This window comes from Oncorhynchus keta, chromosome 22 (assembly GCF_023373465.1).
Source record: "Oncorhynchus keta strain PuntledgeMale-10-30-2019 chromosome 22, Oket_V2, whole genome shotgun sequence".
Taxonomy (NCBI): domain Eukaryota; kingdom Metazoa; phylum Chordata; class Actinopteri; order Salmoniformes; family Salmonidae; genus Oncorhynchus; species Oncorhynchus keta.
This window is the reverse complement of record NC_068442.1, coordinates 6,202,018-6,224,630: the sequence shown is the minus strand read 5'-3', so window position 1 is coordinate 6,224,630 and position 22,613 is coordinate 6,202,018. Positions and strand designations below refer to the sequence as shown.

The window sequence follows — 22,613 nt, the reverse complement described above, 5'->3', positions numbered from 1 at the left end:
TAAGATTGAATTGTACTACACCAGCTCTGATATTCGTCAGATGTGTCAGGGCTTGCAAACTATTATGGACTACCAAGGGAAGTACAGCCACAAGCTGCCCAGTGACACGAGCCTACCAGACGAGCTAAATAACTGCTATGCTCACTTCAAGGCAAGTAACACTGAAGCATGCGTGAGAGCATCAGCTGTTCCGGATGACTGTGTGATTACACTCTCCGTAGCCGATGTGAGTAATAGCTTTACACAGGTCAACATTCACAAGGCCGCAGTGCCAGACGGATTTCCAGGATGTGTACTCAGAGCATGCGCTGACCAACTGGCAAGTGTCACTGACATTTTCAACGTGTCCCTGACCGAGTCTATAATACCAACATGTTTCAAGCAAACCACCATAGTCCCTGTGCCCAAAAACACCAAGGTAACCTGCCTAAATGACCACTGACCCGTAGCACTCATGTCTGTAGCCATGAAGTGCTTTGAAAGGCTGGTCATAGCTCACATCAACACCATTATCCCAGAAGCCCAAGACCCACTCTAATTTGCATACCACCTCAACAGATCCAAAGATTTCCCTGTTCACCCCTGACTGCATGGCCAAGTGCAGAGGGTAGTGAGTACGGCCCAGCCATCCAGGACCTCTATACCAGGCGGTGTCAGAGGAAGGCCCAAATAATTGCCAAAGACTCCAGCCACCCTAGTCATAGACTTTTCTCTCTGCTACAGCATGGCCAGCGGTACATGAACGCCAAGGCTTCTTAACAGCTTCTACCCCATAGCCATAGGACTCCTGAACAGCTAATCAAATGGCTACCCGGACTATTTGCATTGCCCCCCCTCACTCCCATTTTTCGCTGCTGCTATTCTCTGTTTATTACCCATGCATAGTCATTTTACCTCTACCTACATGTACATATTGCCTCAATTAACTCGACTAACCCCGCACATTGACTCTGTACCGGCATCCCCTGTATATAACCTCGCTACTATTATTTTATTGTTGCTCTTTAATTATTTGTTCTTTTTCTATTTTTCCTATTTATTATTATTTACTTCAGTTTATTATAGTAAACACTATCTTAACAACTTTTTCTTCAAACTGCATTGTGTGGTTAAGACCTGTTGTATTCGGCACGTGACAAATATAATTTGATTTGATTTGATTTGCCGCTACTAGGTCTGTCTAAGCTCTAGCAGCAGGCCATCGATCTGCACAAAGGGTTTATGGGGCCCTGGGGCAGGGTGGACCCATGGAGAATGGAGAGAATTCATGAAAGGAGAAAGAAAGGAGTGAGGGGTAGTAACGGACGAGTACCCCCACCTCTTTTTCAGGGGAAGATTTCACGCTGTCTGAGAAGGGAAGGAGGGAAGAAGGGCGGGGGGTATTGAAAGGTCTTAAATATTTTTGTGAAGGGGTAATGGAGGAGGTGGACGGGGTGAGGCGGTGGTGGGAATAGTGGGGGACAATGTGGGGCAGTAGTCTTTTTTCCATCACCCCCATCTATCTCCTCTCCACCTCCAAGCCTGTTCCCTAGGGGGGGCGTTGCTTTCTCCTACCTATTTGTCCTTCTGTTTTTACGTGATTGTGTATGTTAGGGGGGTTGTAGATAATAGATAGAGGGCTAGAGAGCAGGACAAGGATAGTTAAGTTATGGGGTGATGTGTGTTTAAGCCCAGGAAAGTGGATGTACGGAGGGCTAAGTGGAGCAGAATATAGTGGGTATTAAATGTATTGTAGTGGCCCACCAGGGCTATCATGTCGGGTGCTCATGGGGAAAGTATGGGAGGAGGAGTTGCCCCTAGTTCATCTCTGATGGGCCAATACGTTTGGATTACAGTCGCTACGGTATTTAAGCCTGGTGTAGTGTTTGTTTTCAGAGTTTAGAATTATGTATTTAATTGTCACTCCACATTGACACAATAATACACAATACCAGATTATTTTAATTTGATAAACATTGTGGACCACTCAAATTGATTTATTGAGACACTAAAAAGAATCATGTTCAGACATGGAACAGGCGTCACCTATATTACATAATCTATACACGTATGCATAAACACAAAAAATGTAATACTGTAGGTGAAAGGACAGTTAGACACTTGTAAAGCAACGTCTCCTTAGGACTATAAAGCAACGTCTCCTTAGGACTATAAATTGACAGACTTTGGCCCAGGCATTTACATTATTGATACCTGGTAACATTTCACTCAATTTCTTATTTTCATCTCGACCGTTGATGAAAAAGATCCCGAATGTCGTTGTCTAATCTACAGTAAAGATTTTGCAATAGAGCACCAATGTTGCTTGGATAAAGCTGTACGTACATGGCGGTCTGTCCCAAAAGTGTGTTTAAAAAGGAATAGTTTGTTACTTCAGGGTTTGTTTATCAGTTGGTATAACTCCCTAAAAGTGCTGATGTAAAAGTATTTTGGTCATTTCTAGAATACACTTTTGTCTGTATCTGTGAGCTGATCCATATAGATGCAGTTAAAAATGGCTTTGACATGGCATGGCCATTCATTTGGCATGCTCCAAAAAAACATAGCCACTGGTGTTGCCATAGAATTTTCCAGCCCATATTGCCTTGAATAGCAGCATTTGGCATGCATTTATCCACATTGAGGTAAAATCTGCAGGCACGATATGTGTGTGCGAGCAAACTTGTCTGATTCTGTGTGATTGGGGAACGATGTGGTGGAAAAGTGGGCTGGGCAGCTGTGGAGTGGTCATAAAACGAGGTGGGGGGGTTAGGGGTCAGGGACTTCCTGCAGGATGTAAGGAGTGCGTTTCCTCTCGACCCCATTCACACTGTTGCTGGTGGAACAATGGGGTCACCACCCAGTCAGAGAGGTCACCTTTAATATGACAGACAGAGAGAGAGAGTGGGGGAGAGAGAGTGAGGAAGACAGCGAGAGATGGAGGGAGATGAAAAGAGAAATGTGTCCGGTCAAGTGCAGTATATGCCACAGAGGGGAAAAAGGCCACCTTTTGAAGCTTTTATCTAACCTTTCCTCAACACATGCAGATGCACGCCACACGACACCACGCCACACACAGGTCCAGCAGTCCTGCCCCGAACCCCCCAGGGGTGTTTACATGAACCATGCTCAACCTCAGTTCGCGGATCTACTTTATAACTACTCAGACGGGTATAGCCTCTTCCTCTGTCTGCATTCTTGTCTGGATCAGCTGGACAGGAGAAAGCATTCCCTTGTGTAACACACATGTTCTGGATTCTACACGTTCTACAGATTCGACATATTTTAGAGTCTAGCGTTAGATCGGTGCTACCGTAAAGGTGTCGAAGGAAAACAACAGCAAATAGTAAGGTTGTCCTTTGGACCGAACAAGCCTATCTGGCATGCTACATTCATCAATAATTGGCTCTATATTTCTACACAACTATTATGTACAATTATATTAATCAAATGAGGATGCTTCAATTGTGCATCAGGAAAGAGGCCCAGAAGAAAAGGTAGCTAGGTGAGGCATAGAAAATAATCCTAACTAGAACTACACGTAACAAAGAGCACATGCAATCACACCACCAGCCGTTGGGGTCAGACAGAGGTGGACTGGGACCAGAAATTGTCCCTGGCATTTCTAGCAAACCTGCCCGTTGATGCTCCCACACCGGCCTGTTTTTTCAATCGAAGACCCCCACACCGGTCAAGTATTTTCCATTAGGTCCCCATTATTAGCTGCGATGATCATTTTGTGATCATTTTGTGCAAACAAGAAAAAACAAGTTAGACAGCTTCACAGTAAATAAATCAGGAGGTCAGGGTGCTGCTGGCCTTTATGTCCATGGAGACTTTAGGTTCGTGAGGAGTTGTAATTTTTCAATTATACACTACATGACAAGTATGTGGACACCTGCTTGTCGAACATCTAATTTATTTATAAATATTTTTTTCTTCTTCTTTGTACACCAGTATCTCTATTTGCATATTCATCTTCTGCACATCTATCACTCCAGTGTTTAATTGCTAAATTGTAATTATTTCGCCACTATGGCCTATTTATTGCCATACCTCCTTTATCTTACCTCATTTGCACACACTGTATATATAATTTTTTTTCTATTGTGTTATTGACTGTATGTTTGTTTATTACATGTGTAACTCTGTGTTGTTGTTTGTGTCGCACTGCTTTGCTTTATCTTGGCCAGGTCACAGTTGTAAATGAGAACGTGTTCTCAACTAGCCTACCTTAAATAAAGGTGAAATAAAAATGTGAAAAAATCCAAAATCATGGCCAATAATATGGAGTAGGTCCTCCCTTGCCGCTATAATAGCCTGCACTCTTCTGGGAAGGCTTTCCACTAGATGTTGGAACATTGCTGCGGGGACTTGCTTCCATTCAACCACAAGAGCATTAGTTAGGTCGGTCACTGATGCTATGGCTCGCATTCGATGTTCCGATTAATCTCAAAGGTGTTCAATGGAGTTGAGTTCAGGGCTCTGTGCAGGCCAGTCAAGTTCTTCCACACCGATCTCGACAAACCATTTCTGCATGGACCTCACTTTAGAATCGTCTAGAATGTCATAGTATGCTGTAGCGTTAAGATTTCCCTTCACTGAGACTAAGGGGCCTAGCTCAAACCATGAAAAACCTCCCCAGAACAGTATTCCTCCTTCACAAACTTTACAGTTGGCACTATGCATTGGAGCAGGTAGCGTTTTCCTGGCGTCTGTCAGACTGCCATATGGTGAATTGTGATTCGTCACTTCAGAGAACAGGTTTCCACTGCTCCAGAGTCCAAGGGCGGCGAGCTTTACACCACTCCTGGAAACTCATGGAAACCCACTTCACAATAATAGCACTTTGGCAGGGCAGAAATTTGATGAAATTACTTGATGGAAAGGTGGCATCTTATGACAGTGCCACATTGAAAGTCACTGAGCTCTTCAGTAAGGCCATTCTACTGCCAATGTTGTCCATGAAGGTTGCATGGCTGTGTGATACACTACAGGTGTGGCTAAAATAGCCGAATCCACGAATTTGAAGGGGTGTCCACATACTTTGTATATATGTACTGTAAGTATTTTAGACTCTTAGCTAAGAGACTCAAAATTGAGCTCAGGTGCATCCTGTTTCCTTTTATCATTCTTGAGATGTTTCTTCAACTTTATTGGAGTCCACCTGTGGTAAATTCAATTGATTGGACATTTTTTAAATTTAACTAGGTAAGTCAGTTAAGAACAAATTCTTATTTACAATGACAGCCTACCCTGGCCAATCATGTACAACGCTGGGCCAATTGTGCGCCAGCCCTATGGGACTCCCAATCACGGCCGGATGTGTTACAGCCTGGATTTGAACCAGGGACTGTAGTGACACCTCTTGCACTGAGATGAAGTGCCTTTGACCGCTGCGCCACTCAGGATAGGCACACATCTACATGAAGTCCCACAGTTGAAAGTGCATGTCACAGCAAAAACCAAGTAATGAAGTCAAAATACTTGTCCGTAGAGCTCCGAGACAGGATTGTGTCGAGGCACAGATCTGGGGAAGGGTACCAAAAAAATGTCTGCAGCATTGAAGGTCCCCAAGAACACAGTGGCCTCCATCATTCTTAAATGGAAGAAGTTTGGAACCATCAAGATTCTTTCTAGAGCTGGCCGCCCAGCAGAACTGAGCAATTGGGGGAAAGGGCCTTGTTCAGGGAGGTGACCAAGAACCTGGTCACTCTAAAACAGCTCCAGAGTTGCTCTGTGGAAATGGGAGAACCTTCCAGAAGGACAACCATCTCTATGGTGGAGTGGTCTGACGGAAGCCACTCCTCAGTAAAAGGCACATGACAGCCCGCTTGGAGTTTGCACCTAAAGGAGTCTCCGACCATTAACAAAAAGATTCTCTGGTGGACATGATTGTGGAAAAGGTGGAAAAGGTGGACCGAGCACGCCCCCATTGTCAGTGAAGGGGTTGTAGTGGAGCAGGTTGAGAGCTTCAAGTTCCTTGGTGTCCACATTACCAACAAACTAACATGGTCCAAGCACACCAAGACAGTCGTGAAGAGGGCACGACAAAACCTTTAGGCCCCTCAGGAGGATGAAATTATTTGACATGGGTCCTCAGATCCTCAAAATGTTCTACAGCTGCAACATCGAGAGCATTCTGACTGGTTGCATCACTGCCTGGTATGGCAACTGCTCGGCCTCCGACCGCATGGCACTACAGAGGGTAGTGCGTACCGCCCAGTACATCACTGGGGCCAAGCTTCCTGCCATACAGGACCTCTATACCAGAGGAAGTCCCTAAATAAGGTAAAAGACTCCAGCCACCCAAGTCATAGACTGTTCTTTCTCCTACCACACGGCAAGCGATACCGGAGCACCAAGTCTAGATCTAAGAGGCTTCTAAAACAGCTTCTACCCCCAAGCCATAAGACTCCTGAATATCTAATCAAATGGCTACCCAGACTGCTTGCTTGCCCCCCGCTCTTTTACACTGCTGCTACTTTCTGTTTATGATCTATACATGGTCACTTTAATATCTATACCTACATTTACATATTTCCTCAATTACCTCGACTAACCGTTGCCCCCGCACATTGACTCTGTACCGGTGCCACTTGTGTATGGCCTTCTTATTTATATTTTATTGCTGATTTTTCATTATTTGTTCATTTTATTTCTTATTATCTTCAGATGTAAAAAAAAAACAGTATTGTTGGTTAAGTGTTGTAAGTAATAATTTCACCGTAAGGTCTACTACACCTGTTGTATAGCATGTAATTTATTTTATTTTATTGATGAAACCAATATTGAGCTCCAGGTTTGCTCACGTCTGGAGCAAACCTGGCACCATCCCTACAGTGAAGCATGGTGGTGGCAGCAAAGTACAGAGAGATCCTTGATGAACACCTTCAAAGCGCTCAGAACCTCAGACTGGGACCAAAGTTCTCCTTCCAACAGGACAACAACCCTAAGCCCACAGCCAAGCTAAAACAGGAGTGGCAGGAGTGGCTTCAAGTCTCTGAATGTCCTAAAATGGCCCAGCCAGAGCCCGGACTTGAACCAGATTGAACAGACCTGAAAATAGCTCTGTAGCGACGCATCCCATCCAACCTGACAGAGCTATATAGGATCTGCCAAGAAGAAATGGGAGAAAGTCCCCAAATACAGGTGTGCCAAGCTTGTAGCGTCATACTCAAGAAGACTCGAGGCTGTAATTGCTGCCAAAGGTGCTTCAACAAAGTACTGAGTAAAGGTTCTGAATACTTATGTAAATGTGATATTTCTGTCTAAACATTAATAGATTTGCAAACATTTATGAAAACCTGTTTTTGCAATGTCATTATGAGTTATTGACAAAAAACTATTTTAAATAAGAGAATCCACTGTATGGGTGTACCTAATAAACTGGCCACTGATTGTATAAAAATGTTTCTTGCTTTGAAAAACTTTTAAAGCGCTTTCAAAGTGTTTTGGACATCCTTGAATTGCGTTACAGTGGCTGTGTACCACCCTTCGAAAGAGGCATACATATTTCCTCTCACCCTGTTGCATACATAGCCCAAAAAGAAGACAGATCAGAAGTGATGTAGGCACTAGTGTCTACAGGGGCCCACCTGACCCCATCACGATCTGAAATCTGGAGTCTCAACAAACCGGAGGAATATATATATTTTTACAGACGTTCAGAGAGGAAGTAAGTGAATGAGAGATGGAGGGAGTGAGAGAGGAGGGGTAAAGTAGTGCTGCAGCTGAAGGTAACAACTAGCTGTATCTGTTTACAGCCTGTCACGGCTGATTTCTTCCTCTTCGTCTGAAGAAAAATGCAGCGTGGTAAGTGTCCATAGTAGATTTTAATGAAACAAACGAAACAGTACAAAACAATAAACGAACCGTGAACAAACCGAAACAGTACCGTGTGGTGAAACAAACACAGACACGGAAACAATCACCCACAAAGTACCCACAGAATATGGCTGCCTAAATATGGTTCCCAATCAGAGACAACGATAGACAGCTGCCTCTAATTGAGAACCAATCTAGGCAACCATAGACATACAATATACCTAGAAAGTGGACAGCCCCATAAACATACAAAACCTCTAGACAAGACAATAACACATACATCACCCATGTCACACCCTGACCTAACCAAAATAAAAAGGAAAACAAAGAATACTAAGGTCAGGGTGTGACACAGCCCCTCGTGTAAAAATGAAAGTGGAAGAAGAAGAAGGGCATCTGGGGGGCTAATTGGTTTGGTTAGTGTGTGTGTGTGTTTGGAGGTGCTGTCTCACACGCCTGCCGAGAGGTCAATAAAAGCCAACAGCTAATCAAGGGAAAGGGGAACCAGGAAATCAGGAAGTTTCGCGGCGAGGAAAGCTACGCTGGTGTGCCTCCCGCCTCCCATCACAGCAACACACAGACACACACACCAGACTGCTCACTAGACATAGATTGCGATTTTGGATGTTTGAAAAGGTCCTGAGAACGTTGATATATGCCTTCCTTGGCACTCAAAAAAAAAAAAAAAAGAGTACTGCATGAGCTCTTACTTATGATGCTTGGAGTCAGAACGCACTGCTTAGACCACTGCACTACAGCAGTTCACAATGTTCGGTAGTTCACAATGCTCACAATGAGAATACTGCGAATGCTGATGATACCATAGCGCATTGTTTTTAAATATTTTGTTTTAAGCTTTCCCCAAACAATTGCCATAACCTTAATACTTTACACTCTTGGGAATTGGACAATATGTAGGGCTAAATAGAAATGCTTCGAACAGAAGAAATATTAAAATGCATAAGCAAGGTAGCAATTGATAGGTAACAGATTGGAGATCAATACAACATTTTTAGACCAAAGTTGAGCACGCCTCACACAAGACTGAATCCAAACTTTACACTGTTGAGTTTATGTGCACTTTGCATTTAATGTGCTTTCACACATTTGTTGATAATGAAACCTGAAAACACTCTGGATTCATTAAGTGAGATGATAAGCATATTCCTGGAAAATACAGGATAGGTGCAACATAAGGCTGGTGTCTCCAAATAGCCACACATCTCTCCAAAGTGTGCAGTCATTTCAATGCACGTTTACACTGTAAAAACCAAGTGTTTATGTTCTGAACACATACAGTGCATTCTGAAAGTATTCACACCCCTTGACTTTTTCCACACTTTGTTGTGTTACAGCCTGCATTTAAACCGGCCTACACACATTACCCCATAATGTCAAAGTGGAATTATATGTGTTAAAATGTTTACCAATGTCTTGAGTCAGTATGTATTCAACCCCTTTGTTATGGCAAGCCTAAACAAGTTAAGGACTAAATATTTGCTTAACAAGTCACATAATAGGTTGCATGGACTCACTCTGTGTGCAATAATAGTGTTTAACGTGATTTTTGAATGACTACTTCATCTCTGTATCCCACACATTCAATTATCTGTAAGGTCTCTCAGTCGAGGAGTGAGTTTTAAACACAGATTCAACCACAAAGACCAGGGAGATACAGCAAGTTACCAGCGTCCTTTCTAACTCAGTTGCCTGAGAGGAAAGAAATCGCTCAGGGATTTCACCATGAGGCCAGTGGTGATTTTAAAACAATTACAGAGTTGAATGACTGTGATAGGAGACATGGATCAACAACACTCCACAATACTAACCTAATTGACAGAGTGAAAAGAAGGACACCCTGTACAGAATAAAAATATGACCAAATATGCATCCTGTTCGCAACAAGGCAATAAATTAACACTGCTAAGAAAGTGGCAAAGCAATCAACTTTTTGTCCTGAATACAAAGTGTTTATGTTTCAGGCAAATAAAATACAACACATACTGAGTACCACTCCATAACCTGCTTCAGTCTTCTTTCCCCCAGACACTGGGAGATTAATTCACCTTTCATCAGGACAATAACCGAAAGCATAAGGCCAAATCTACACTGGAGTTGCTTACCAAGAAGACAGTATATGTTACTTAATGGCCGAGTTACAGAATTGACTTGAATTTTTTTTTTTTTTGAAAATGGTTCACTAGCAATGATCAATAACCAATTTGACGGAGCTTGAAGAATTTTGAAAAGAATAATGGGCAAATGTTGCACAATCCAAGTGGGGAAAGATCTTAGAGACTTTCCAAGAAACACTCACAGCTGTAATCACTGCCGAAGGTGTCTAATATATATTGACTCAGGGGGTTGAATACTTAGCGAATCAAGGTTAGTGTTTTATTTTTCAGGATTTTTTTTTTTACCAATTTGAGTTTTTCTTCCACGTTGACATGACAGAGTATTTTTCGCAGATCATTGACAAAATTATTTTTTTTGATCCCACTTTGTAAGTTTTAATCCCACTTTGTAACACAACAAAATATTGAAAGTCATGGGGTGTAAATAATTTCTGAAGGCACTTTTGGTGTTCTCCTGGTTGGAAATTGACTGGAAAAAGCTGACTATCATCTTTAATCTCGCATTCTAAATGCCTGTGTTCAAGATGAGAACACTTATTGCCAAATCTAAATGACTATGTTTAAGTTTTTATCAAATTAAATCAAATTTTATTTGTCACCTGCGCCAAATACAGCAGGTGTAGACTTGACCGTGAAACTCTTACTTTACAAGCCCTTTCCCAAAAATGAGTTAGAAAGTAAGAAATATTAGCAAAAAAGTCAACAGTAACACAATAAATAAATAACAATAGCAAGGCTATTTCCAAGGAGTACCGGTACCAAGTTAATGTGCAGGGATACGAGGTAGTTCAGGTAATTGAGGTAATATGTACATGTACTATGTAGGGGTAAAAGGTCATCTAGATAAATAATAAAACAGAGTAGCAGCAGTGTATGTGAAGAGTGTGAAAGTGTGTCTGTGTATGTATGGCGTCAATATCCATGTGTGTGTCTGTTTTTGTGTGTGTAGTGAGCAGGAATGTGGCGTCATGAAATTTTGTCAGCTGGTGATTGCTAGGCAAATTAACTGCCAGACTGTTAATTAACATAAACACATTTAGCATCTCCTGGCTTCCACGTCTGCAAGCCACTGATGCAGACCTCTATAACCATCTACATTTTAAAAAGTCAAATAAATCCATGTAATATATAGCCTATAACACCACTGTCACGCCCTGGTCTTAGTATTCTGTGTTGTCTTTATTTTTTTGGTTAGGCCAGGGTGTGACATGGGTGATTTATGTGGTTTGTTTTGTCTAGGGGTTTTGTAGTTTATGGGATTGTGTTTAGTTAAGTAGTCTAGGAAAGTCTATGGTTGCCTAGAGTGGTTCTCAATCAGAGGCAGGTGTTTATCGTTGTCTCTGATTGGGAACCATATTTAGGCAGCCATATTCTTTGGGTATTTCTTGGGTGATTGTTCCTGTCTCTGTGTTTGTTGCACCAGACAGGGCTTTTTTGGTTTTTCATGGGTCTTGTTTTGTATATTGTTAATTTTTCATCTTTCATTAACGATGTATAAAGATAACCATGCTACATTTTGGTCCTCCTCTCTTTCACCAGAAGAAAACCGTAATAACCACAATATATACATTATTTATTTTAGACTGGTCTAAAGAAACATGATATGAAGAATATATATATTTCAGAAGAACAGAGTAGCATTCTCTGAGTTGTCCTGATCTGGCTATGCCATATGGCTGTGGGCCACATTAGTTCATATAGCAGACACGATTTATTAAGAATTCCATGGCATTATTTTATATTATAAAGACTTCAATTGAACATAGCTCAATAATATTTCTGAAGGAGTTCGCACATGCGGATATTCTGTGTTGAACGATTAACAAAGAAACACTTGTGCTTAATTTAGAGTGAACTATGCAACACTATTTGTAATACAAACCTTGGGCAATATGTTTAGATTTGTAATACATTTTAAGGCTGCATGATGCGACTCTGAGGCATGACCTCTGCTTTGTTTCGTGCACAGGCTGCACAAACTTCATCAGTCTCTCTTTCACAATTTGAGAAGCACTTGATAATGCCTCGAATATCCCAGCGGCATCCCCCTTGTGTGGTCATAATGGCCCTTAAGAAATCCATGCCTTTTGCAGTCACTGGCCGTCGTGCCCTTGAGCTGAATATAAGAATTATAATTCCCTTCTCCCGGCTGCCAATCACAGTGCTCCGAAGCACCTCTCATTCACATGGCTCTCTCAGATATTATGGGCATTGGCTAATAAGAACTGAGATATCCGAGAGAGAGCCATGTGAATGAGAGGTGCTTCGGAGCACAGTGACCTCAGGCATCTCAGCTCCGAAATATGCTACAAGTGAAGACAAACACATCTGGGACGCAACTGCGTGTGACCTTATCGAATTTCGAGGTGCCTATTGAAAATTTTAGAAATCTATCCACATTTACTTTTCGCCAGCCAACAAGATGAATAGGCTTAGAAACAGAAACAGCACTAGCCTATGTCAATCTACTATCCACGTAGTACAAAAAGTTTAACTATTCTATTGGTCAACTTGTCCTTCTGTGCGAGAAAGAAGAATTCCAAACATAGTCTGGGACAGTTGTGAGATGAAATAGATCCCAAAATAATACAACCACTTGCATTAAAAAAACTAATGTAAACAATGAGGCTGAAGCAACAGATCAGAAAGTTTAGCTTAAAATGTTGATACACTATTAGGCTATTTCTTTACATTATAAGCTCAGTGATGCTATAAGAATGAATCTTCCAAAATGCAATCAATTAGTGGGACAACACCATTCGCAAAAGTGAATGTAAATGCGATTACACATGTAATACTTTATTATAAAGGTGCATTTCTATGGTTAAATTTATCTTTCCCCAAACTTGAAACTGACACACCGCCTATGTATGCCAATTAGGATCTACACCGGTTGTAAAGCAGATTAATGTGCTTCATTTTAAGAAGTTACTTGGCCATTTTAGTTGTGATTACAAACCTTATCAAAACATATAGGTCTATGGGCTAGGCTACATGAGGTGTGCAACTATGATTTTAAAAAGTTGCAAAAAAAGGCATGTGCTGTTTCTTTGCCTTACTGCACACAAGCTGGGAATCATTCACAAGTGATAACACATCATTCACAAGTGATTCATTCATATTCTTCTTTAATCTTCTTGTCTTTACATATAAAAAAATATATATGTGTGTGAAATTAGTTTTGATTTAGAATGGACCATTATCACGCACCTGTCTTAGAACAGGGGCAGGGGAAAAGAATTACACGCCATCTATGCACTTAAATAGCGAAGAGGACACCTTCCCATGGTTAATTTTCATTCCAGACAGTTTGGTTATACTCCTGTTGTATAGCGAAGCAGTGTGCTTAATACCAGGAAAGCTGAGAAATAAATATAGTAGGCCTAGCATATATAAAGTTGATCAGATCCTCCTCTTTTTAACAGAGCCCATGGAAATGTTGTTAAACATGAGCTCATGGGCTCTCATGAAGTGTTCAATTTGATTTCCGATTACATTTGCATTGATGTCAGTGAGAAGAGGGACAATAGAGTGCTGAGTACCAGGCAGTTAGCAAGTTTGGTAGGCTACTAATGACCATCAGCAGCATCAGAGCTTGGAGAAGCTTAGTTACCGTGACTAAACGGTCACATGGAATTTGACTGTGGTCATAACTCGTTGACCGCCGGTGTGGTGGTAATATGGTCACTGTACCTACTGTACCAGCCCTACCTATGTAGTGTGTGTGTGTGTGTGTGTGTGTGTGTGTGTGTGTGTGTGTGTGTGTGTGTGTGTGTGTGTGTAGTATGTGCAAAGAGCCAGTGCAAGATAGTCAGTGTAATAAAAGGGGGTCAATGCAAATAGACAGGGTAGCCATTTGATTGACTGTTCAGCAGTCTTATGGCTTGGGGATAAAAGCTGTTCAGGAGCCTTTTGGCCCAAGACTTGGCGTTCCGGGTACCTCTTGCAGTGCGTTAGCAGAGAGAACAGTCTATGACTTGGGTGGCTGAAGTTTTTAGGGCCTCTGACACCACCACCTGGTATAGAGGTCCTGGATGGGCGGGAGATCGGCCCCAGTGATGTACGTACTGCAATGTATGCACTACCCTTACGCAGACCCGGCGCAAGAATGAATCAGTTTGACGGGAATTTGATTTCCATAGGTGGGCCCATTTCTTCGTGACACCTCCTATGCGTGCATGCGCTTGCACACATGTTTTTACGAGTGTAATAGCAAAAACCATAGGCAGCTAATGAGTTTCAAATTTGGGGAAGTTTACAATTTATCCTACCCTTTCAACCAATCTGTGTACCAGTTATGACTATTTTAATATTTTCTTGGAACAGTTTCATTTCAATAATAAAATTTCAGTTTCTCAAATTCATTGTCACGTGGTTAATCATCAAATTCTGAATTAAAATGACAAAAATCTAAAATGTCAAATTCACCTATGGCGAGAGCACTAGCCTCTGTCATACGGACACATTGATATACTGTGATCCATTGGCGGCTAAAGAAATGAGAGCATAGAACTCAGAGATAGCCTATAGGCCAATGCAGCAGTTGGCCTATAACTTTCATCATCAACTAAGTAAAATACAACAGCTTAAAACCGACAAATTAAAAACAGTAGAAAATATCCTGATGAAAATTAATTCATTTATATTCTTCACCTGTCTGCCATCCTTTGTATCTGTCTTGTCTTGAGCTTAGTGAAATTCAACATTGTATCATATTATCGCAGGGTCCGGCCGAAGCTGTCGCTAACCAACTTGCAACTTGCATTGTATCAACTAGCTTATTCCGGGCCCTCAATGTTTCCTGCACCATTTAGTGACGTTTCCACTGCATATACGGGATCATCAGATCATGATATTTTGTTCTTTCACACCGGGGCTTGGTGATTATTGAGGCCGGAAGTGTTGGAAAGATTTTTCAAATACTGAGGAACAATCATTCGCAGTGGATGTAAAGAAAAACAGACTTTATTGACTTGTGTGAGGTGAAGAAAAAATGTGTGGTGTACGTGGTGAGTTATTAACTGAGTGTTCTATCGCCAACATGACTAAGTTATAATTTGAAAAATAAAAAAAATAAAAATCTAGGCAAGTCAGTCAAGAACAAATTCTTATTCATAGTGACGGCCTAGGAACAGTGCCTTGTCCAGGGGCAGAGCGACAGATTTTTAACCTTGTCAACTCGGGGATTCGATCGAACAACCTTTCGGTTACTGGCCCAACACTCCAACCACTAAGCAACCTGCCGCCCCATATGATCTTACAGTGTTAGGCGTTTACAGGCCAATTGAGAGAAGCAGATATACATTTTGGGACACGTGGAAAGGATTCGTGTGTGCATCCCGCGTATGACGCCACGTCATCTTGTAACTGCACATCAAACATAGTGATCATAAACGTCGACACTGTATATGACATGAGTTTTATAATATAGAAATGTGAAGTGCACATTTGGACTCGTGGGTGTTTGACTGCCTTGTATGACATCAATGTGGTATTTATTATCATTTCCAATGTCTCATCTTTCAAAATACATTTCATTTACAGCATTTTCTTCACTCAGACAATTTTTTGTTGTTGCAAAAGTTGCCCAATTAGCAGGAGGGGTGGGGGCTTGATATGTGCGGTTCTCATGTGCGGTTCCCAGAACGTCTTTCAGTCAAAACCATACAGTGCTGTGAAGCGCAGAGCCTGAGCGCTGACGTAATGCATAGCATGTTACTGTACAGCCACTGCTTTCCAATTTATAAGCTTATCAGTGCCCAAATCGGAAATGTTTAACCCTGTAAAGGGTTAACCACTAGGAATAAATGCCTAAACGGTTAACCGTAGAGTTGTTTCAGTTTTAACCCTGTAACCAAGCTAAATTCAAACATGCAGAATTATTGCGTGAAACATTTGACGATAATCCACAATACCTCAAATTTCGAAGGGAAACTGAGATCTTGTGGCAGGACACACACATAGACTCTTTCCACCCTCAGATAGGGCGGCCGTGGCGTGCAGTGGTGATAATGAAGTGGCGGGGCTTGGCAGGACCAGATGTGTGTGTGTGTGAGGTTGGGTAATGGTTGAGCGTTGCGGGGGGAAGAGGACATCAAAGAGAAGCTGTTTAATGTGTAGAGAGGCTGCACTGCAAGTGGTCCCAAACAACTTCTTTTTCCTTTCCTTTTTGTGCTTTTTCTTTTCAGCTTAATGGCTAAACTGGAATGTCGGAGGTGTTGTCTACAGTTTAATGAGGGTTTTTTTAGTGCTTGCAAGTCCTACAAAACTAACTAGAATGGCCTGGTGTGGCAGGGATGCATTTATGGTCATGGCAAAAAAGGCCCTACATGTTCACATAGCAGACATTGGGCCTAGGGCCTTCGTCTATTACAGGCAGATGCTGAGGTAATGGCCCAGAGAAAGGGAGGAAGAGAGAGAGCGGAGAGAGAGAACAAGAGGTGAGACAGACACACACAGAGAGCAAGAGAGTCACAGAGAGGGCGAGAGTGAGAGAAAGAGAGGGAGAGAGACAAAGAAAAATAGAGAGAGGGGAGCAATTGAGACAGAGATAGAAAGTGAAAAGGGGTGAGTCAGAGAGAGAGAGAGAGAGAGAGAGAGAGAGAGAAAGAGAGAGAAGCGTTAGTCCCTCCTGTGTTATTAAAAGGCAGGTTCATTCATGTCAACAGGAACTTCCTGCCTGGCTCGGTTTGATTCATCACAAGGGATACGCCAGGCAAGGCCCCTGCTACCTTAGTAGACTGAGTAACCAGAGAATGCCAGGCTGGGCCAAGGGAGTCTAACCACTCATCCACACCACACAGGATGGAACACACAGAATGTGTAGGGGTTACATAATTTAGCAAAGTAGTCTTGGGGCTCTATTTTAACAACCTAATGCAATGGTAAATCTAAGCGCAGGCGGTAGTGTTATAGGTTCCGGGGGGTGACAGAAATATTGTTGCTATTTTCACTATCACAATTATCCGCACACTTGCTGGCATTGGCCCTAGACGGCTGAGTTTTGATGAATAAAAAAGTTGTAGGTGTGTTGAGGCTTGGCCCCTCACTGGCCAATCAGAATGTGCTCTATGACAAAATAGTGTATTTGGTTGCTTCAAGTTGTGTATTCATGGTCTTTTATGTATTGCCTTGGAAACAACTCAAATTCCAATGTTAGTCCGCTATAGTTTGTTAAGTGGCTTACAGAAACGAAATAACAAAATGTAGACCTATCTTTGCTAAACACATTAACTTGGACCTATTTGAGGTCCACATTGTGGCTTCAATAGCATTCACACTGATATAGGGGCTAGGCCTACTGTAAATTGCATTATGGCTGAGCATGGACATGCATTGTCAACAGGCAAGATTCAATTCATTATTGATAAGCCCTAAAAAGAGAATGACTCATTCTAATAATATTCTAAAGAAAACGAAACAGCAACTTTTTTTAAATAAGGTGAGTGTAGCTGATGCATGAAGTCAGGCGCAGGAGAGCAAAATGAGTGAGCAACGTACTTTACTCCAAAAATAAAGGCACAAGGTAAACAAAAACACTTGACCAAAAAAACAACAGTAAATATTACGCACGGGTGAACACAGCACCCGTCGAAAAACCAGCCATCATGAACCGAACTGAACATAGAAATAATCAAGCACAACTAACATGGGGGAAACAGAGGGTTAAATACATGAACATGTAATTGGATAATGTAAACCAGGTGTGTAGAAAATAAATACAAAAACCAAAGAAAAATGGCTAGAAGACCGGTGACGTCGACCGCCGAACGCCGCCCCGTACAAGGAGAGGGACCGACCTCGGCGGAAGTCGTGACACTATGTCACACTTCCAGGCACCATCATTTCTCCCCGTGGGCATATAATATTAAATGAACACAGACTATGGATGGTGTTATGCACATCCAAACATTTCACAGTAGCTGGACAATGATCCAATATAAAGATAAATGGAGAATGTCCACTCTTCGTTAACTGCTCCCAAATAGGCCTATGTTTTATGAACATAATCGGAACCATTTTACAGATACAATCACATTCACACATCTCCAGAAGTTGCATTGCAAGCGCGCCACGGACATTGTCACCATAATATCAGTAAGGTGAATCATTCTAATACGTTTTGTTGTAATAATATTGAACAAAATACAAGCAATTCAGTTGTATATATTTTTTGGGGAGGGGATTTTATTTACGTCCAAATTGGGACCTGCATGCAGCTAAAATAATGTGGGCCTGCCTACAATGTAGATAAAAAGGGAATTTTTTACTCCGCTCAAACTTGATATTTTGGTGATTAAGATTTATTTTCAAGTGGTATCAGGAGCCAAACCCTTAATCGACAGTCTTGACTACTTCGCAATTGTATTGGGCAGACAAAAAAAAGCCTTAATTTAGAGGAGAGGAGGCTATAGTATGCTTGATTTTTTAAAATCAAATTCAACGAAATGGGGTTCAAAAAATAGTTTGTTTCTAAACACGAAGTATACAGGCATCGAAAGCACTGCCTGAAAGTAGCACTTTGGATCATGTTTTTAAGGACACATGTGCACCACCCATATGAGCACAAGCGAACTGATATAAGACATGTCAATTGCCAAACCTGGGGTTAGGGCTGGAAAATGCCAGTGTAACGTGCGTTTGACACTAACCCAGCCTTAACGCCAGCCTGAAAATAGAGCCCTTGGTGTCAAAAACAACGGTTGGTCATGTTAGATTGAAATGTCCCTATTAGTCAAGCTGCTCCAAATCTGAATCTCGTCATATAATTGGCCTCTTTCATTTGTCCAATAGTGAGAGACAATTATTTGAGTCATAAGGAACCAATAAATATGTAGACGGCACTGAATAACACTGCAATATCACTACTAACATCATTGTATTAACACGTTGTTTAATGCATATCAATGATGTTGAGCATTTATAAAACATATTATAACCACCACTGGGAGATATGTTTTATTTTATATATTTTTTATTTCACCTTTATTTAACCAGGTAGGCCAGTTGAGAACAAGATCTCATTTACAACTTACAACGCCAAGCTGTTTTCCAAATTAGCTCCATAATATCGACAGAAACATGGCAAACGTTGTTTAGAATCAATCCTTAAGGTGTTTTTAACATATCTATTTGATAATATATCCGTCGAGACAATTGGTTTCTCATAAGAAGCGATTGGAAAAATGGCTACCTCAGTACTTTACGCAAGATTTTATGCGGGAGACACCATGTGACCACTTGCTAAATGTTGTCCCTTACGGCTATTCTTCAACATAAATGCGTAAAAAGACCTCCCAATACTGTAGACACCTTGGGGAATACGTAGAAAAAGTAAGCTCATTCGTAGCTCATTCACAGCCATATAAGGAGTCATTGGCATGAGGCGGATTAAAAAAATGCGGGACTTCCTGATTGGATTTTTATCTGGGTTTCGCCAGTAACATCAGTTCTGTTACACTCACAGACAATATCTTTGCAGTTTTGGAAACGTCAGAGTGTTTTCTATCCATAGTCGAGCATCTTTTCGTGACAAAATATCTTGTTTAAAACGGGAACGTTTTTTATCCAAAAATTGAAGTAGTCGTAAAAGGTTAAACTACTCCATTTATACCAAGTTCGATTATCCTGCACCTGACTTCCCTGCCACCTACACACACGTTGTTACAATGTATTTCAAGGCCCACCTTCAAACTCAGTGCCTTTTTGCTTGACATTATGGGAAAATCAAAAGAAATCAGCCAAGACCTCTGGTTCAACCTTGGGAGCAATTTCCAAACACCTGAAGGTACCACGTTCATCTGTACAAACAATAGTACGCAAGTATAAACACCATGGGACCGCGCAGCCGTCGTACTTTGGTGCGAAAAGTGTAAATCAATCCCAGAACAGCAAAGGACCTTGTGAAGATGCTGGAGGAAACAGGTACAAAAGTATCTATATCCACAGTAAAACGAGTCCTATATCAACATAACCTGAAAGGCCGCTTAGCAAGGAAGAAGCCACTGCTCCAAAGCCACCCTAAAAAAGCCAGACTACGGTTTGTAACTGCACATGGGGATGAAGATCGTACTTTTTGGAGAAATGTCCTCTGGTCTGATAAAACAAAAAAATAACTGTTTGGCCATAAAGACCATCGTTATTTGGAGGAAAAAGGGGGAGGCTTGCAAGCCAAAAAACACCATCCCAACCATGAGGCACGGGTGTGGCAGCATCATGTTGTGGGGGTGCTTTGCTGCAGGACGGACTGGTGCACTTCACAAAATAGATGGCATCATGAAGTAGGAAAAATGCTGTGGATATATTGAAGCTACATCTCAAGACATCAGTCAGGAAGTTAAAGCTTGGTCGCAAATGGGTCTTCCAAATGGACAATGACCCCAAGCATACTTCCAAAGTTGTGGCAAAATGGATTAAGGACAACAAAGTCAGAGTATTGGAGTAGCCATCACAAAGAAAAAAAATGTATTATGCATCTTGTATACAGTTACTTTCTGTATAAAAACCCTTGACATCTTCCTCATCAAACCTCAAACATCTGCTGTTTTAGATTAAACGGTCATATCTCAGTTATTGTTTTCATATCTACAAAAAAATAATCTATTTTCTTTTCAGAGTGCAAGCTGATCAAGGGGTCGAAAATGTAGATATTGCCAGATGTATGTTCACTGTCCGAGAAACAGACCGTGGAAGCTTTATTACCGGCAAAAGTGTCCATAACCAGAGGTAATTAAACTGTTCCCGTTTTCTTTTTCTCCCTTCCTCTCTGCCTGTCTTGTTGTACATGGAACCTGTCTCACATGCATTAAATAAAATAAATAAACCACATAACCACTCAGCCATTTTCACTGGACTATCAAGCCCCTGTTGCTGTCGTGATTTCCCTGGGGGTTTGCCTTGCAATAACCAAGTGGTGAGACACATAGCCCTCTATATTTAAATGTTTCAGGTACACTCTGATAGGTGTCTGCGTCACTTCAGTCAGTAACCACTCACAATAGGCACATACAACTTGCATTTCTATAACCTCGGACCAACTTCACTGTTCATGGAGGGAGACCACAAGACCACAGAGATTATCCCCCCCCCCAAAAAAACTTTTCTTTCTCTCTGTTAGAATGGAACACTTATGGAGAGATGTTTGGAGTGCTGTGACATGTCAGTACTACAGCGAGCTGCACAGTTTGGAGGAAGAAGGCTACCTTGACCTGTCGAATTATATCCACATATTCTGTGTGGGATATGTGTTCCTACCTTGTCTGCGGGCAGATCTGCAGCATTTCACAGAGAGTTGGAATAATCACCCTTTAAGTACAGTTACGAACCTGACACCTCACCAGCTGTGGCATATCGGAATGCTCCAAATACCTGTGTCTGAGCCAAACTATGCAGAGGTATGTGTCTGTGTGATATGTGAATGGCTTGACAGATCTTCCTTTAAGTTTATCATCACTAACACAGATTTGTTTGTTTTGAGCATTCCAGATTCAATAGGTGGAAGGTAGGTGTACCTTCTTCATCAGGAGGATAATCTGGAAACTGGAAACACTGACAATGGTGTCATTGTTCCTGACATCTACTGAGGGTCTGCTGTGCTGCAACGTCAAGTGAACCCTACCGCTGACTCCTCATCTTTTGGTCAGGACATATACATGCATGCTCTTCGATTATTTATGAGTCTCCAGCCTTTTTAGGTGCAGTGCTCCCACACTATGTAGGATATTGTTTTAGCCCCGGTGCCACTCTTGATAATGGCAAAAGAAAATAAAACATTTGGAGGAGGGTGAAAGGATAGCAGGCCCAGCTGTCAAAGTGAGAGAGTAGGCTATTCTGAATAGAGCAGGTACTTTTGTGTATTGTCTATTTCTTGTGAGGTTTTCTGTCCTCAGATACAGAGAGATGTGAAAGCCTGTCTGCAGATTAAGAGGTCCCAATGAAGAGCAGCAGTTCTCAGTCCTGGTCCTGGGGACTCAAAAGGGTGCACATGGTTGTTTTTGCCCCAGAACTACACAGCTGATTCAAATGATCAAGTCATCATCAAGCTTCAAGTAGTATTTATGTATTCATTTGCGACACTATCCTTGATATGATCCTGCTAGTGTCACATGCTACACATGCACATGCATCAATCTATCCAATGTTATCATTATTTGTTATGAGGGTTATTATTCTTATATTATACAATAAGTATTATTAAAGAGATGCTTTACATTGAAATACAGATAGAGATGTAGTAGTCCCAGAGTTAATGATCCAAGATCAGTTTTGCATTTCACCTCCTGATGATTATGATGACCGACCGCGTTAGAATAAAAAAAGCAAAGCTTAATCATGCTCTCTCTCTATCCATCTGTCTCTCGTCTGCAGGTATGTTTTGATGTGAGAGAGGAAGCCAGTCCCGTCATCGTCAGATTGAACTTGTATTTATAATATAATATTACAATTATAATATTTATAAAGCATAACACCTGGATAAGGAACATATACACCTGGATGTATAACACCTTGGATAAGAAACTTTCAATAAAGCATTTAACATTCTCCACTGGTTGAAATTTAGTATCTCATTGGAATACCACACCTATCCTGTGTCCTCAGATTAATGCAGATGAAGGGAATTAGAGATGCATAGGAAGTGTACTGTACAGTTTTCTTTTCTGTATATATGAATTA

The 22,613-nt window shown here is 41.5% G+C and overlaps 1 long non-coding RNA gene across 1 annotated transcript in view; it reads left to right on the top strand.

The window, feature by feature from the left end:
• LOC127910579 (uncharacterized) overlaps positions 1-22,411 on the top strand; it is a 30,658-nt gene extending 8,247 nt beyond the window's left edge. Inside the window, exons 3-4 of the long non-coding RNA XR_008075295.1 lie at positions 20,556-20,666; positions 21,058-22,411. This is a non-coding gene — a long non-coding RNA (uncharacterized LOC127910579). The remainder of the gene's footprint in view (positions 1-20,555; positions 20,667-21,057) is intronic.
• The last annotated feature ends 202 nt before the right edge of the window (positions 22,412-22,613 follow it).